Here is a 16,600-nt window from a genome sequence, read left to right as displayed (position 1 = left end):
ACTGTTTTCTTCGACATTTTTAGCACTGTACATTACTGGCCACTTTATTATGTTTGCCAACACTGAGTGGGAACTTTAGCCTTCAGAAATACCTTAAGTCAGACACCTATGACATATATGTAATACTATGGTCTTGAATAGGTCATGTTTCTGTCTGTGTAGTAATTCCTTTTCAGCCAAGCACTGGGTGCAGACCAAGGGTGCCACATGCCTGCTTTTGAGTGAAGGTCTCTGCCGTTGGATCGCTCCCTGGGGGCTGGCCTGCAGTACAAGTCATAAAGCCCGCCTCCTCCTTGTTAATGAAGGAGACTTGAGCCCAATTAAAAATAATAATAACCCTTGCAATAAAATGTCCCGAAAGATGGTTCTGGTCAATTAAGGCACTGGTTATCATGCTGATAAAGGTGCAGATCTTCATTTTTGTAAAGAGTTTGTTTTTACCAGCAATTTAATGCTGGGCGTGTCATCGTGATTAACAGTTGTGATTGACAGCTTGTCAAAGCAGACCGTCAGAGCTTCGGCACCGCAGGAGATTGAAGTTGAGTTCAGCAGTAAACTATATTTTCTGACATACAGGATCTGGTGGAACACTGTTTATTCGGTAAGGCCAGGGCTTTATCGGGCTTTATTTTGCTGATACACGCCTAACCACCCAGATAGCAAAATACACTCGGGCCAGTTCTGGCTTGATTGGAATTCCGGGAGTTTTCCGGGATACAGAACAATACGGGAGATGGGTCTGAAATACGGGAGACTCCCGGGAGTGTTGGCAGGTATGGGGGAAAAACAGGTGATCGCTATCTAGCAGTAATTCTCTTTATGGGTCTGAAATAATAATTAGGAAGACAAAACTAATGTTAGCCGATCTCCACATTGATCTCCTGTAAGGTTATTTGAACTTGATTTACAGGACGTCTCTGCATTTTGAGCATGTTATTGAGTTAATCTACTGAATTTGCTGTTATAATATTCATGTTCTAGAAACCGAATCTTGTATAATAAATACAGCTGTAAATGTTATATATTATTTTTATACATCATTTACTGTTGGCTTTTTATTTAAAAACTCCTAATAAACATTAAAATGAATGTAAATTCTTCTTTGCCTGATATAATGAAGGCATGGAACAAACCAAATGAAAACAGAGAAAAAATGTAAACTTTTGAACAATATTCAAGCGATTTTGCAGCAGCTGATAGACATCAGTTGATGTATTAATACTGCTAAGTTTATTGTACAAATTGACGAGGATTATTTTATATGGTGCAGGGTTGGGATGTGTAAATATCCTGTTTAGGAATCTTTTAAACACAATTTTTCCTGCATGGTAAATCGTTATCTATGGTGTGTAGGCTATATTTTGGTTCCTGTTAATTTCTAATTAAAAATAAAAACCTTTGTAAAAATGTATGTGTTGTATATTGTTCATATTTTACAAGTGTTATTTCTACCCCTGTGAAGATAACAAATACCAACAACCCATTATAAGAGAAATATTTTTTTGTGCTCACATTATTCTAACTCAGGCTAGAGTGTATAAAAGATTGTTTGTTTTTTGCAGTCCAACATGTATTGCTTTTATTAAATTCTAACAGCTTACATCACACAGTTTTTAAACCATATATTATTGAGTGTTTTTAAATGTAAGTGCTTATATGTACATTAGCGAGCCTGTGTTATAGTGCAGATAGCGGCGGTCAGGTGAGAAGTTTGGGGGCTGTGGTTGATTTTATGTACAAGCGTTTGATTGGAAGCTAGATTCCGCAGCTCTTCCTCTGGCTCCATCAGGCAGTCCTTCTGCGCATACCCAGGCTCCAATTTCATAATTGTCTTTTGCGACAGTTTTTGCCCATCACAAGGCGTTTTGCCTCCAAAGCGTTCAATGGGAAATGGCGCTGTCGCGTCATCCATATTTTATACAGTCATTGGTGCAGACTTGCACTCTTGCACTATTAGACCTGCGACCTCAGAATTGCATTTTCACATGGATGGATTTCCTCTTCAAGATGCCACATGAAAATAGCACTTGCTGTGCTAAAAGATGTAACTTATCAACACAAATTGAACACATTGTAAACTTTTAACTGATTAAAAGTAATTTACTACTCCACCAACCCGTCAAATTGCAATCGACTTGTAGATCTTTATCACTCTCCTTGTAGATCCCAAAATATAATAGAAGTACAAGAAATGCATCACAAGTAATGTATCTCTCTTTATTTTTTTGATCCAAATTGTTTTGTTTTTTTATTACAGTTACCTACCACAAACACCGATATACAGCTCTCCTTATGACACAAGGCGCAAGTCCGCAAAAAAGGGCAGTCACATATCGTGTTCGTTATTATCATTGTATATGAAATGTGTTTTATATAAATACACTTGCCTTGAAGCAAATGCCGGCTAGAGTTGAAACACCACCTCTGGATTCATTTGTGGCAAAGTATTTTGAATTGAGGCTATATGTAGATACATTAGATAACAAATCCAAATTGTAAGCCAAGGCAGCACGGTGGCTCAGTGTGAAACCCACCAAAAGGGAAAAAACTAAAAATAGAATAAACATATATACTTTTAAATTAGACACACATCTGATGCTTGTATTTGCAGCAGCTCCACGTCCACAACTTCACGCATTGGGTTAAATTAGGCTTTACAGTCTTCTTTACTTACATTGTTTCTGTTCAGCGAAGGGAACTCATAAATATAGCAAAGGGGGGTCATAAATATAACTTGGTTTTACATTTCTTAATCAGTCCCAAATGTGCTTAAGCCCCTGTGTTTTTTTAGTTCATTCTCCAATCATGTGTACATTTGTGCTAATGTGTGTGTGTGTGTGTGCTCATCTTTTTTTTTCAGATTTTCACCATTAAATAAAGTATTTTGTATCTCTTAATCTCAGTCTGTGTTCCTGTGCACACCTGTGACAACTTTATTTGTTCGTTTAAAAAAATACAGTTGGATAACTTCGTCTTGATAAAGGATTTTATGTCTCGGCATGGCATCATGAATTTCTGGCAGAGTATCAAGACCCAGATGAACAACTTGATGAGTTACGAAATTTTCATAAGAAGACCACAAAAAAATAGCACCTGTTGGCATCTTGCATCGAGTGGTCTCGCCACTAACGGAGGGATGACCCAGCGCACCATCCATAATATAAAACCACAGAAATTTTCCGGCAATAACTCGGTATAAAATGTATTTTATAACATCCTCGTTTTGATAGACGCCGTCAAACATTCAGCTCAAATGCTCCGGAGAGACCTAAAACACTGATTTTTTTCCCTAGGCTATATAACACTTAATAGATTATTCCCTTTTATTTAAGAGAGTAATTTAAGGATGTTGCATATTATTCAGTTATCTTAAATAAAGAAAACTGTTAAGTGTTTCAGCACATAAGAGCAAGTAATAAAATATAGACTATAGCCTCAAGGATCAGTTTTAGGCCCTTTGCTGTTCACAATATACATGCTACCCCTGGAAGACTTAGTAGAAGACATGGGATCAGCTTTCACTGCTATGCAGATGATACACCAATTGTATATTTCAAATAAACCTGACAATACATCTGAACTGTCTAAGCTAACTGAGTGTATTAAAGACTGGATGACCAACAATTTTCTTCTCTTAAACTCAGACAAAACAGAATTATTACTTGTTGGGCCTAAATCCCGTACACAGCAGATCTCACAACTCAACCTGCACTTGAAGGGATACAAAGTTAGCAATAGCTCTACTGTAAAGATCTGATTGTGATATTAGACAGCATATCCCATGTCACAAAAACTGCCTTCTTTCATCTTAGAAATATCACTAAGTTCCGGGGTTTGCTATCCATCTAAGATGTAGAAAAGCTAGTCCATGCTTTTATGACTACTAGCTGGATTACTGTTATGCTCTGTTCACTGGTTGCCCAACATCCTCTATTAACAAACTTCAGCTAGTACAAAATGCAGCTGCCAGAGTTCCTACCACGTCTAGAAAATATGATCATATCACCCCAATTTTATCTTCCTTACACTGGCATCCTGTTAAGTTCTGCATTGATTCTAAAATATTGCTTCTTACCCTATAAAGCTTTAAATAATCTAGATCCTGTTTATCTTACCAACCCTCTGTCTCGCTACAATCCAACCTGTTCCTTATAATCTCAAAACTCTGGGCTTCTAGTAGTACCTAGTTTAGCAAAATCGAGTAAAGGAGGTTGAGCCTTCTTATTTATGGCTCCTAAACTCTGGAATAACCTTCCTGATGATGTCCGAGGCTCAGACACACTCTCTCAGTCCAAAACTAGATTAAAGACTTAATTAAAGTGTTCCACGCAGGTAAACTGGCTTGACAACGACCTGCAGGACACATTCCTCCTTAATACACCAGACCAGAGATGTTAGAAACTCTCATATGCTTTACATGTCTGTTCCAATGATTGTTTATATAACTGCTATTTTCATTTATGACTCTTAATTTTGCGTCTTGTTTAAATACACTACGAACACCAGCTATACTAATTATTTTCTTTATTCTCTTTTTCTACCTGGGGATACTCATTCCGAGGTCCCTAGAGACTATGCAGTGCCATTGATGCGATCCAAGACCTGTGAAGCGATGATCCCAAGATATCCATAATCCTGGACCAGGCAGTATTTCGAGCTGATGCTGTGGTCGTCATGGAGGAATGGAGTGCATGATTCCTGAAAGACCACCGTGACAGACGAGTCCCGCATTGATCGTTTAGACCAGCCTGACCCCCCACCGGTGACCTACTCACACCTACAGCTTCTCCACTATGGACATCCAGCTTCTCCAGCCTCCGGCGCCTAGACTGCAGCTCCACACAGGAAGTTTGGCCAGAAGAATATTGGTCATGCCCAACAGAGCCTAATTCCTTTCGAGGTTTTTTCCCTTCACTTTGTCACATGGTGAAGGTTTTTTTTCCTTGCCACTGTCACGACCGGCTTGCTTGAATCGGGACTTGTGGAGCTGCGCTTCGGTGGATTTGCTCTACAGTGTTTGAACTTTCAGCAGTAAAACTTAAACCACACTGAACTGCAGTGGTGTCAAGAGAACTGAAAAATCATATTTAAGTAAAAGTACCATACCTTGCCTAAAAATGTAGTGCAAGTAGAGTAAAAGTATCTGTTGTAAATATTACTCAAAGTATGAGTAAAAAGTAGCCCTTTCAAAAGTACTCAAGAGTAATGAGTATTAGATATTACACTGTAAAAAGCTGATGCATTTACATGTAATTTGTGGATGTGTGTAAACATAACATTCTGTAGAGCATTTAGTTATTGCCCAGCTGGCACACAACGTCATAAGATGTTAATATTAGTTTAGATTTAGGCCTTGACGTCAGGTGACAAAAATTCAACATACAGCCAGCTTCTGAGGACAGCATTATTTTGATGTCCAATAACAACATCAAATGACATTTATTCTTCGGGTATGGCAACCAAAATCCAACGTCTGATCCAACGTCTGAAACGCAAAATAGGGACCAACTGGATAAGTTGGCAGTTCATTCTGCGGTTGCGACCCCTGATTAATAAAGAGACTAAGCCGAAAAGAAAATGAATGAATTAATGTTTTATTTAAGATAAGAATTTGACAGATTGATTAGCTGTAGGCTATAAAACTATCATCTGAAACATTGTCTTACAGTGTTATGCCTGGATTTCATAAATAGCCTTGCATTTACTAACACAGACTACATTTGAAGCATTTGGAAAACGTCATAAGAACAATGCTCAGTGGCTTTATGTATTACATCAGTGTTTTTAAAAGACCAAACAAAACAATAAACATTCTATTGATAACCAATCCCATGTGGTCATAAAACAAACAAGTCGCAGGTAATGAAGTATTAAGCATTTGTCCCAAAGAAAACCCCATCTAAGCAATATGCTAGCAGGCATCTGTAGCTTCACTCATGCTTCGCTTCTTTGTCCATTTTTGGGTTCTTCTGGTCGGTGCGTTGATGGGTGAACAAAATGGTGACGATTGGCCACACCCACTTGTAGCTTCATTTGCGCTCTTTAGAAACCTATGTGTGACGTCACGGATACTACATCCATTTTTTTTTACAGTCTTTGCTTACAAGCAGCAGCGCCATCAGGAGATCACTAGTCAAATCACAGACTCATATGTTCCTTTGAGATCATTAATATACACGTCTCAGGCTGTGTTTGATAATCCACAATATTGCAGAGTAAGACAACCTTAATAATTTTTTGTGATTTTTCATTTTATATTTCATTTACTATGTATGTGGGACTTTTGTTTTGAAAATGGGAGACGCAGATTGTTTATTATGCGTTACTGAGCAACAATTGCATGATACATCTGTTTAAACCCGGGTCAGGACACAAAATGCAGGATTTACAGGTTATACATTTATTCTGCTTCACCTCCGAAGAGGCATAAGGTATGTTTAATTGTATGTTTTGTTAATTTATTGTATTTTGTGAAATTTAATGCTTATGTTTCAACAAACATATGTTGACTGCTTAGTTGTATAGTATAACTCAACTTTTATTGTAATTTTTCTGGAGTGAAAGAAATACACTTTCAAGAGTTTGCACTTAGATATTGGTTGATGCTATTAGCAGGTTTGGCATGCTGTCCCAGGAGAGAGCCCTGAGCTCAGAGATAAGGTAAGTAGGGTAAAATAAGGCTATTTATTCAATTCAATTCACCTTTATTTGTATAGCGCTTCTACAATGTAGATTGTGTCAAAGCAGCTTCACATAAATGGTCATAGTAAATTGGAACAGTGTAGTTGAGTTTGTAGTGTTTAAGTTCATTTCAGTTAAGCTAAGTTCAGTGTGGTTTAAGAATCACTACTGAGAGTCTAAACACTGAAGAGCAAATCCAACGATGCGCAGCTCTACAGATCCCAAACCATGCAAGCCAGTGGCGACAGCGAAGACGGAAAAAAACTTCACTAATTGGCTAAGTGACGAAAAAAACCTTGAGAGAAACCAGATTCAGTTGGGCACGACCATTTTAATTTCTCCACTGGCCAAACGTCTTGTGCAGAGCTGCAGTCTCAGCAGCAGAGGCTGGAAGCTGGTCTCAGTGAAGACTTGTCTGTCCCTGGAGCATCACAGGAATCAGTCTCATGTTCTCCACTCCTCCATGACCACCACAGTAGCTGCTCAGGATACGGCCTGGTCCAGGATATGGAAACCTTGGGATCATCTCGTTGTTGGTCTTGGATCAAATCAGTGACTCTACATAGTCTGAGGGCCTCGGGAAGAGTATCCCCAGGTGGAAATGGAGAATAAAGAGAATAATTAGCGTAGCTGCTGTTTATAGTGTTTATAAACAAGATGCAGAAACCTGTGTGGAAACCGGCTAAGTGGTGCACTGAGTGTATGCTTTGCTAAACAGATAGGTCTTTAATCTAGTTTTGAATTGGGAGAGTGTGTCTGAGCCTCGGACGTTATCAGGAAGGCTATTCCGAGTTTAGGAGCTATAAATGAGAAGGCTCGACCTCCTTTACTCGACTTTGCTATTCTAGGTACTACCAGAAGCCCTAAGTTTTGAGATCTTAAAGAGCGAGTTGGATTGTAGCGAGACAGAAGATTGGTTAGATAAACAGGAGCTAGATTATTTAAAGCTTTATATGTAAAAAGCAATATTTAAATTCAATACGAAACTTAACAGGCAGCCAGTGTAAGGAGGATAAAATTGGGGTGATGTGATCAAATATTCTAGACCTGGTGAGAACTCTGGCAGCTGCATTTTGTACTAAATGAAGTTTGTTAATAGAGGATGCAAACAGTGCATTACAGTAGTCCAGCCTAGAAGTCATAAAAGTATGGACTATCTTTTCTGCATCTTAGATGGATAGCATACTTCGTAACTTAGCGATATTTATTTCTCAGATGAAAGTAAGCAGTTTTTGTAACATGGGATATAGGATTTTTAAACGTCAAATTGCTGTTTAGTATGACACCCAGATCTTTTATAGTAGAGCTAACGTTAACTTTGTGTCCCTCTAATCGTATATCGAGTTGTGAGATCTGCTGTGTGCAGGATTTAGGCCCAATAAGTAATAATTCTGTTTTGTCTGAGTTTAAGAGAAGAAAATTGTTGGTCATCCAGTCTTTAACATCTTTAATACACTCAGTTAGCTTAGATAGTTTAGATCTCATCAGGTTTAGTTGAAATATATAATTGAGTATCATCTGCATAGCAGTGAAAGCTGATCCCATGGCTTCTAATAATGTCTCCTAGGGGTAGCATGTATATTATAAACAGCAAAGGGCCTAAAACTGATCCTTGAGGCACCCCGTACTTTACTGGGCTGACTTGTGAAGGCTGTCCATTAATATTCACAAACTGGTAACGGTCAGCTAAGTATGACCTAAACCATTGTAGAGCCTGTCCCTGGACACCTGTAGAGTTTAAGCGATTTATGAGGATATTGTGGTCAATGGTGTCAAATGCCGCACTAAGATCCATTAAAACTAATAGCGAGATGCACCCTTGGTCAGCAGCCAAGAGTAGATCATTGGTTATTTTCACTAATGCAGTTTCTGTACTGTGATGAGCCTTGAAACCTGACTGAAACACTTCAAAAACATTGTTTGTCTGCAGAAAGGAGCATAATTGGGCAGAAACAATTTTTTCTAGCATTTTAGACATAAACTGAAGATTTGAAATAGGCCTATAATTAGCTAAGTTGCTGGGGTCCAGTTGTGGTTTCTTAATAATAGGCTTAATAACAGCTAGCTTGTAAGGATTTGGAACATGGCCTAAAGATAAAGAAGAGTTGATAACATCAAGAAGAGGTTCTCCTAACTCCATAACAGGTAGCAATTATTTCAGTAATTTTGTTGGAATTGGGTCCAACATACACGTAGCTGGTTTAGAACTATTTATAATTTTATCTAGCTCTTCCTGTTCTATGATTTTGAAGCACTGTAGGTTATTTTGATTTAGTGGAAAGTTTACTGGATCTGAAGTATAAGGCGGTGCAGAATCTCCTATTTTCTGTCTAAAGCCTTCTATTTTATCACTGAAAAAAATTCATGAAGTCATCACTACTAATTTACGGTGGAACATTTTGTTCCAAAGATAGCCGATTATTTGTTAATTTAGCAATGTTTTGGATTGTTATGATTATTTTCTTTCAGTTTTTACCTCAACCAAATTAAGTCTGCTTTTGGTGTAGTAGATGATGGAGAAGAGCTCTTTGCAACTTTTCTTAACTTAAATTAAAATGCTGGGGAAAAACTATCAGCATACCTGCAAAGGTTGCATACACTACTAACTCGAGCCATATCTAGGGGGGCAGCTAATGCAACTGACTTGCGTAAACATCTGCTTCGCCAGTTTTGTAGAGGGTGCTGGGACCAGACCATGATTATAGGACTTCAGCTTGAACACCTCAAAGACCATCCACCATCTTTCTCTGAACTTTTGCTCTCTGTTAGAACAGAAAAAGATAAAAGAGCAGCAAAGTTAGACAGAATGAAGAAACACCTTGGCAGCACTAGAGCTGCTGTACATGCTCACTCTGTGTATGACATGCCAGTCAATGTAGAACCTCAGTCTGAGCCTTTCAAGAATTGCCAACAAGACGAAACTCAGAAGCTTAAAGGAGAGATAGCCACTCTGAAGAAACAAAGAAAGCTGAAGTAAAAGAATGTGAAATTAAGAGTGAGAAAAACTCCAGGGAGGACACTGTTACCGGGTCTTGTGGTTAGTTCCAATGTGGCTTCTGAATTTGCAACCATACCAAGACCCTGGTTTTGTTTTAAATGTGGAGAGGATGGGCACATTGCAAACAGTTGTAGTAAGGAACCCAACCCTGAACTTGTTCGAAAAAAGAATTTACAGTTGAGGCAAAGATGAGAGAAGTATAGAGAATTGCACAGAACATCTCCGTTTTCTTTAAACTTATAGAAGCTCCTGCTGTGGGACACCCAGGAGCTGACAACCCTTTTACTCATACTACACTAATGGTCCATGAAGCTGTCAATAATGCTAATGAAAGCCAAGTAAATTATGGGTTTAGAGATGAGTTCTTGCCACATGGTCTTGTTGGTCATCGTTGCATCGCTTCTTTTTAGACACAGGGTCGCAAGTCACTACTGTTTCAGAGACATTTTACTTGACCCATTTCTCTTACCTTCCAATTCAACCAATTTATGCAACACATTGCCTACCTGGGCTTCCTCCAAGTTGTCATAACTTTTCCTTGTACTGTCTTGGGTGTCGAGGTAGAACTTACTTCTCTTGTACTTGTTGTTCCAGATTGTCACTTCAACAGCAGAGTCCCACTGCTAATCGGAACAAATGTCCTTGACCGTCTGTATCAGCAGGGTATAGATAAAAAAGAGCCAGTGGTGACTATGCTTTGCTTTTTCAAGATGTTGCCCAAAATTATGAGAACGGGAAGAAGTCATTTCAAGTTAGAGCATCAGGAAAAAAACACATCACTATTCCTGCCAAACAAATGATCTGTGTCACTGGTCAAGTGCAGACTAGAAAGAACATTTCAAGTGTTTCCCTTGCCAGGTGGGCTACTAGTTGAAAATGCTCTGGTGAATGTCCCATTCCATGCTTGTTCCAAGGTCCCAGTCACACTAAAAAACATGACTAAACATGATATTACTCTTCATCGCAATCTGGTGATTGTAGACATGGCAGCTGCTCATGTTCTTCCATTAAAACCTGAGGTATCATCTTGCTCCAATCAGGTGCCCAGTGGCAAGTCAGTGTTCAATCTTGATGACTCGCCAATTCCTAAAGAGTGGAAGGAACGTATATTTGACAAACTGAATTCCTTAACAGACGTGTTTGCAGTTGGCGAGCTGTCATATGGTCATACCAAGGCTGTGAAACACCATATCAGACTACAGGATGAGACAGCTTTTAAGGAACGCTCAAGACCAATTCATCCGTGTAACAGAGAAGCCGTTAACATCTAAGGGAACTCCTGGAAGCTGAAATAATCAGAGAGTCTGAAAGTCCCTTTGCGTCTCCAACAGTTCTGGTCCGCAAAAAAATTGACAAATTAGGCTATGTGTTGATTACAGGAAGCTCAATATGCGCACAGTAAAAGATGCATATGCCGTTCCTAATACAGAAGAGACCTTCTCAGCACTCAGTGGTTCTAAATGGTTTTCTGTCATGGACCTTAAATCTGGATATTACCAGGTTGAAGTAGCCGAAGAAGATAAGCACAAGACTTTGTTTGTCCTCTTGGCTTCTTTGAATTTAACCGGCTGCCTCAAGGTGTAACAAATGCACCCAGCACCTTCCAGAGGCTTATGGAGAAGTGTGTAGGAGACTTGCATTTGAGAGAAGTACTTGTGTTTCTGGATGATCTTATTGTGTTTTCCAAAACACTCAAGGAACATGAAGCCCGATTGATGAAAGTGTTGAATCGTTTAAAAGAATTTGGCTTGAAGCTGTCTCCAGACAAATGCCAGTTCTTTAAGTCCTCTGTGAAGTATCTGGGGCATGTTGTAGATGCTGATGGAGTTCACACAGATCCAGAAAAGATTTCAGCTCTGAAAGATTGGCCTCGTCCTTCAACACGGCGAGAGCTAAAATGTTTTCTAGGCTTCTCTGGGTATTATTGGCGTTTTGTCGAGGGTTACTCTAAAATAGCCAAGCCCCTAAATTGCGTAACTGCAGGCTATAGTCCCCCAAGGAAAAGGGGAAAGATCTATAAAAGAGAGAGGCCAAACACTCCTGCCAATCCCAATGCTTCTATTGCTGAAGATTGGATAGTTGAGTGTGAAAATGCATTCAGGACTTTGATAGACAGGCTGACCTCTGCGCCGATCCTTGCTTTTGCAGACCTACAACTTCCCTATATCTTGCACACAGATGCCTGTAGGGAGGGGTTGGGCGCAGCTCTTTATCAGGAGCAGGAGGGCAAGCTTCGTGTAGTAGCGTATGCCAGTAGGGGACTTTCCAAAAGTGAAAGGAATTACCCTACACATAAATTAGAGTATTTAGCCTTAAAATAGGCTGTCTGTGAGAAATTTGGTGATTATCTTTATGGCACCGAATTTACAGTACTCACTGACAATAATATTTTTATGTGTTAACCACTGCGAAACTTGATGCTGCAGGACATCGCTGACTTGCACAATTATCCACATACAGATTCAACATAAAGTATCGAGCTGTATCTGTCAATAAGGATGCCGATGGATTGTCCAGGAGACCACAGAATCCGCCTGAGGAAGATGATGCTTTTCTTGAAGAGGAGAGGTCTATTGAAGCTTTAAAAAGGCGACTATGTGAGAAAACGCTACGGTTACTAAAGTAACCCTTCGTTCCCCGAGGGGGGGAACGGAAATGCTATGTGGAAACTTCCACTATGGGGATTTCGTCAGAATCCAATCATCTGAAAGAGTATAAAAACGGGCCAATGAAATGCCAATGAGTTGGCAGCGTCAGCGTGCACAGCTGGCGTCAATGACAATCAGTCATGCTATAAAGACGCAGCCAGTGCCATGCTCGACATCCTTTTCTAGCTGAAGAGACTTTCACGCTCAACAGCTAAGGGACAATCGTTGTGGCGAAGGAACATAGCATTTCCGTTCCCCCCCTCGGGGAACGAAGGGTTACTTTAGTAACCGTAGCGTTCCCCTTCGGATGGGGAACTCCAATGCTATGTGGAAACTTCCACTATGGGGAAATCTATGGAAAACGCCACAACGAAAGAACCTTACTGCGTCCCTGGCGAAGGGTGTGCCACGCAGTAGAGCAAGCGCACCTACAGCGCCCCGAGACACAGTCTTCCAACAAGTCCCCTGGCCCTCACTTACCTGTTCAGAACAGTTATGTTTTTCGGGGAGTCGCAATAACCCAGTAAAATAGGTTTTGATACGACAGTACGTTGGGAAAGCGTTCAGTCCCGATAGGGAGGACGCTGCGGAGCTCACCTGTTACCCAGAGGGGAGACCTGGTGACAACCTATGGACTAGCCCAGAGATGGGGAGTCCTTGCATAAGGATGGTTAGTGGGGAGGGAAGACACGAGCCAGCCATAGAAGGGGGGATCGCCAGCGGGGATCACAAATAGCAGGCACCTATACCCAGAACGCGGGCTGACCAGCGGGCATGCCGACAACGTAACGGGCCAACACCTGACTCCTCCGCTGAGTCAGGTGCTGGGAGCCTCGGAGGAACTCTGCAGGGTTCGCCAAAGAAATGGGTAACTAAACTGCCAAAGCTGAAAAAGCGCACGTATCTCCGGGTTAGGGAGAGTGGCGCAGCAAGCGTGTTTCGACACCTCAACCAAATCGTTTCGTCAATCACCAAGGGTTGCCTAATACCCTTGAGGAAACCGGCTCCACTCGCAGATTGTAACCTTGCAAATGTATTGGGTGTCACCCAACCCGTAGCTCTACAAATGTCTGTCAGAGAGGCGCTGCGTGCTAACGCCCAGGAGGATGCGATGCTCCGTAATGGAGTGCGCTCTCACCCCCGGGGGACACGGCTCACCCTGGCCCAAAGGGGAGGGAGATGGCATCCACTATCCAGTGGGCCAACCTCTGTTTAGATACGGCACTTCCCATCTGCCGACCACTGTAATGGACAAAGAGCTGGTCAGAGGATCTAAGGCTCTGAGTGTGGTCCACATATATTCGCAAAGCGCGAACAGGACACAACAAAGAAAGGGCTAGGTCTGCCTCCTCCGCGGGCAGCGCTTGCAGGCTCACTACCTGATTGTTAAACGGCGTGGTAGGAACCTTGGGCACATAGCCGGGCCGGGGTCTCAGGACAACGTGAGAGTAGGCCAGCCCGAATTCTAGGCACGAGTCACTGACCGAAAATGCCTCCAGGTACCTAACCCTCTTAACCGATGCCAACACGACCAGCAGAGCTGTCTTCAAGGACAGAAATCTCAAGGATACTGAGTCGAGTGGTTCGAAGGGATCCCCACGTAGGCTCGTAGCACTACCGCGAGATCTCAAGAGGGTATGAGAGGGGGGCGGGGGAAAACATCCGCCTCGCACCTCTGAGGAACTGGATGATGAGGTTATGCCTCCCCACGGTGCCGCCATCCACGCATCATGATGAGCGGAGATGGTGGCCATGTAAACCCTCAGTGTGGAGCGCGACAGCCTTTGCTTCACCTGTCCGGAAGGAAAGAAAGCACAACACTGATCTGGCAAGATCGGGGGTCTTCTCGGCGAGAAGCGCACCACTCAGTGAATAGACTCCACTCCAGGGCGTAGGCATGCCTCGTAGAGGGTGCACTAGCCTGAGTGATGGTATTAACCACCGCCACCGGTAGGTTACCTAAGTCTTCCTCGTCGCGTCTTATGGACCCCACGTGGAGGTTCCACAGAACTAAGCGAGGGTGCCAGATGGTGCCCTGTCCCTGAGAGAGTAGGTCCTCTCTCAAAGGGACTCGCCAGGGGGGGCGTCGCGAGGAGGGAGAGTTCTGATATCCAGGTCCGGTTGGGCCAGGGGCGCAACTAGCAAGACCTGCCCCTCGTCCTCCCTGACCTTGCACAGAAACTGCGCGAGTAGGCTCACTGGGGGGAGTGCATACTTACGCATGACTCGGGGTGGAGTCGCTATTCTCCCGGGGAAGGAGCTGCCGTGAGAGCCTGTTGGCCGCACGGTTGAGCCCATCCGGGGTGTGAATAGCAAGCAGCGACTTCAGCCGCGTATGACTCCAGAGGAGCAGACGGCGAGCGAGCTGAGACATGCAGCGGGAGCGTATACCCCCATCCGGATGGAATACGCTACCGCGGCCGTGCTGTCCGTCCTGACCAGCACGTGTTGCCCCCTCAGCACCGGTAAAAAGCGGCGCAGAGCGAGAAACACTGCCAACAGCTCTAGGCAGTTGATATGCCAATGCAGCTGGGTTCCCCTCCACAGGTCCGCAGCAGCATGCCCGCTACACACGGCCCCCCCACCCTATACTGGAGGCATCTGCCGAAACGACAGCCTGCCTGGACGCCTGACCTAGGGGCACACTGGCCCGTAGGAAGAAGGGGTCCTTTCCAGGGGGTGCGGGTGCGGTGACACAGCGCAGTGACAGTCACTCGGTGTGTGCCCGCGTGCCATGCGCGTCTGGGGACCCGATCGTGAAGCCAATGCTGTAGTGGTCTCATATGGAGCAATCCGAGCGGCGTGGCCGCGGCTACGGATGCCATATGCCCCAGGAGCCTCTGAAATAATTTCAGGGGGACCACTTTTTTTCCTGTCGAACTCTCTCAGACAGTTCAGCATTACCTCGGCGCGCTCTCGTGAGAGGCGCGCCTCCATAGTGATCGAGTCCAGCTCCAACCCGAGAAAGGAGATGCTCTGCACGGAGGCAAGCTTGCTCTTTTCTCGGTTGACCTGAAACCCCAACGGGCGGAGGTGCCGGAGCACCTTGTCTCTGTGCATAATCAATTGCTCCCGAGAGTGGGCTAAAAATCAGCCAGTCATCGAAATAATTGAGCGTGCGGATGCCGGCGAGCCGAAGGGGCGCGAGGGCACCCTCCGCGAGCTTGGTGAAAACTCGCGGAGACAGAGAGAGCCCGAAGGGGATGACCTTGTATTGCCACGCTCGACCTTCAAACGCAAACCGCAGAAACTGCCGGTGGCGTGGAAGTGTGGAGATATGAAAATACGCGTCCTTCAGATCTATTGCTGCAAACCAATCCTGAGGACGAACGCATCGCGTGATGCGCATCTGCGTAAGCATCTCGGAGCGCAGCCAGTGAAGGCAGCGGTTCAAAATGTGCAGATATAGGATTGGCCATAACCCACCGCTTTTTTTTTTTTTTTTTGGGGCACGATGAAGTGCGGGCTGTAAAACCCGCGCTCCATCTCGGCTGGAGGGCCGGCTCGATTGCATCCTTCGCCAGGAGGACAGCAATCTCCTCTCGCAAGACAGGGGCGGACACAGGACTGACCCTGGTTGCCCGTGAACCTGGGAGGCTGTTTCGCGAACTGAATCGCATAGCCGAGTCTGGTCGTATGGATGAGCCATTGCGATGGGCTGGCCCGCGCTAACCAGGCAGGCAGAGCCCCCGCAAATGGTCCCACCCGCACGATCGCTGACGTGCCAGCTGACGTGCCAGCGGCGGGGCAGCGTGGAGTGAGTGGGCTCATCCGGGGAGCGCTGGGGTCCCACAGGAGAGCAGGAGAGGAGATGTTCTCGTCTCGCACTCAAACTCCAGGAGAGGGGCTGGGAGTGGAGAGAAAGGAGACCGTTCTCTCACGCTCCATGAGCCATTGGCGAAATGCACCGATCCTACGAGCTGGAAGGCATAGCGTCCCAGACTGGCAGTGTTCGGGCTGTCACATCCGGAGGAGGGGAAAAGTGCTCTTTTACTGAGGATTTTGATGGCGTTTTTTTTTTTTTTTTTTTACGCCTTTAAATAACGTGCCCCGCCCTCCAGCGGGGAAAGAGCAAATTCCCTCCTCCCCAGATGGCCCGCCTCAGGGACGCTTCGCGGTCCGTTTTACCGAACTTAGCGGCGCTAAAAGCAGCGGATGTGGATGGTTCGGCGGGGGGGAGCGGTCATACAATCCCGCCGATAGAGACCTCGCCCATCACCTCCGACTGCTCTATCACCGGCGTGAATTCCTGGGCGAATTCACTGCCAGTGTC

This window comes from Danio aesculapii, chromosome 15, assembly GCF_903798145.1.
Source record: "Danio aesculapii chromosome 15, fDanAes4.1, whole genome shotgun sequence".
NCBI classification, from domain to species: domain Eukaryota; kingdom Metazoa; phylum Chordata; class Actinopteri; order Cypriniformes; family Danionidae; genus Danio; species Danio aesculapii.
This window is presented reverse-complemented; position numbering follows the sequence as displayed.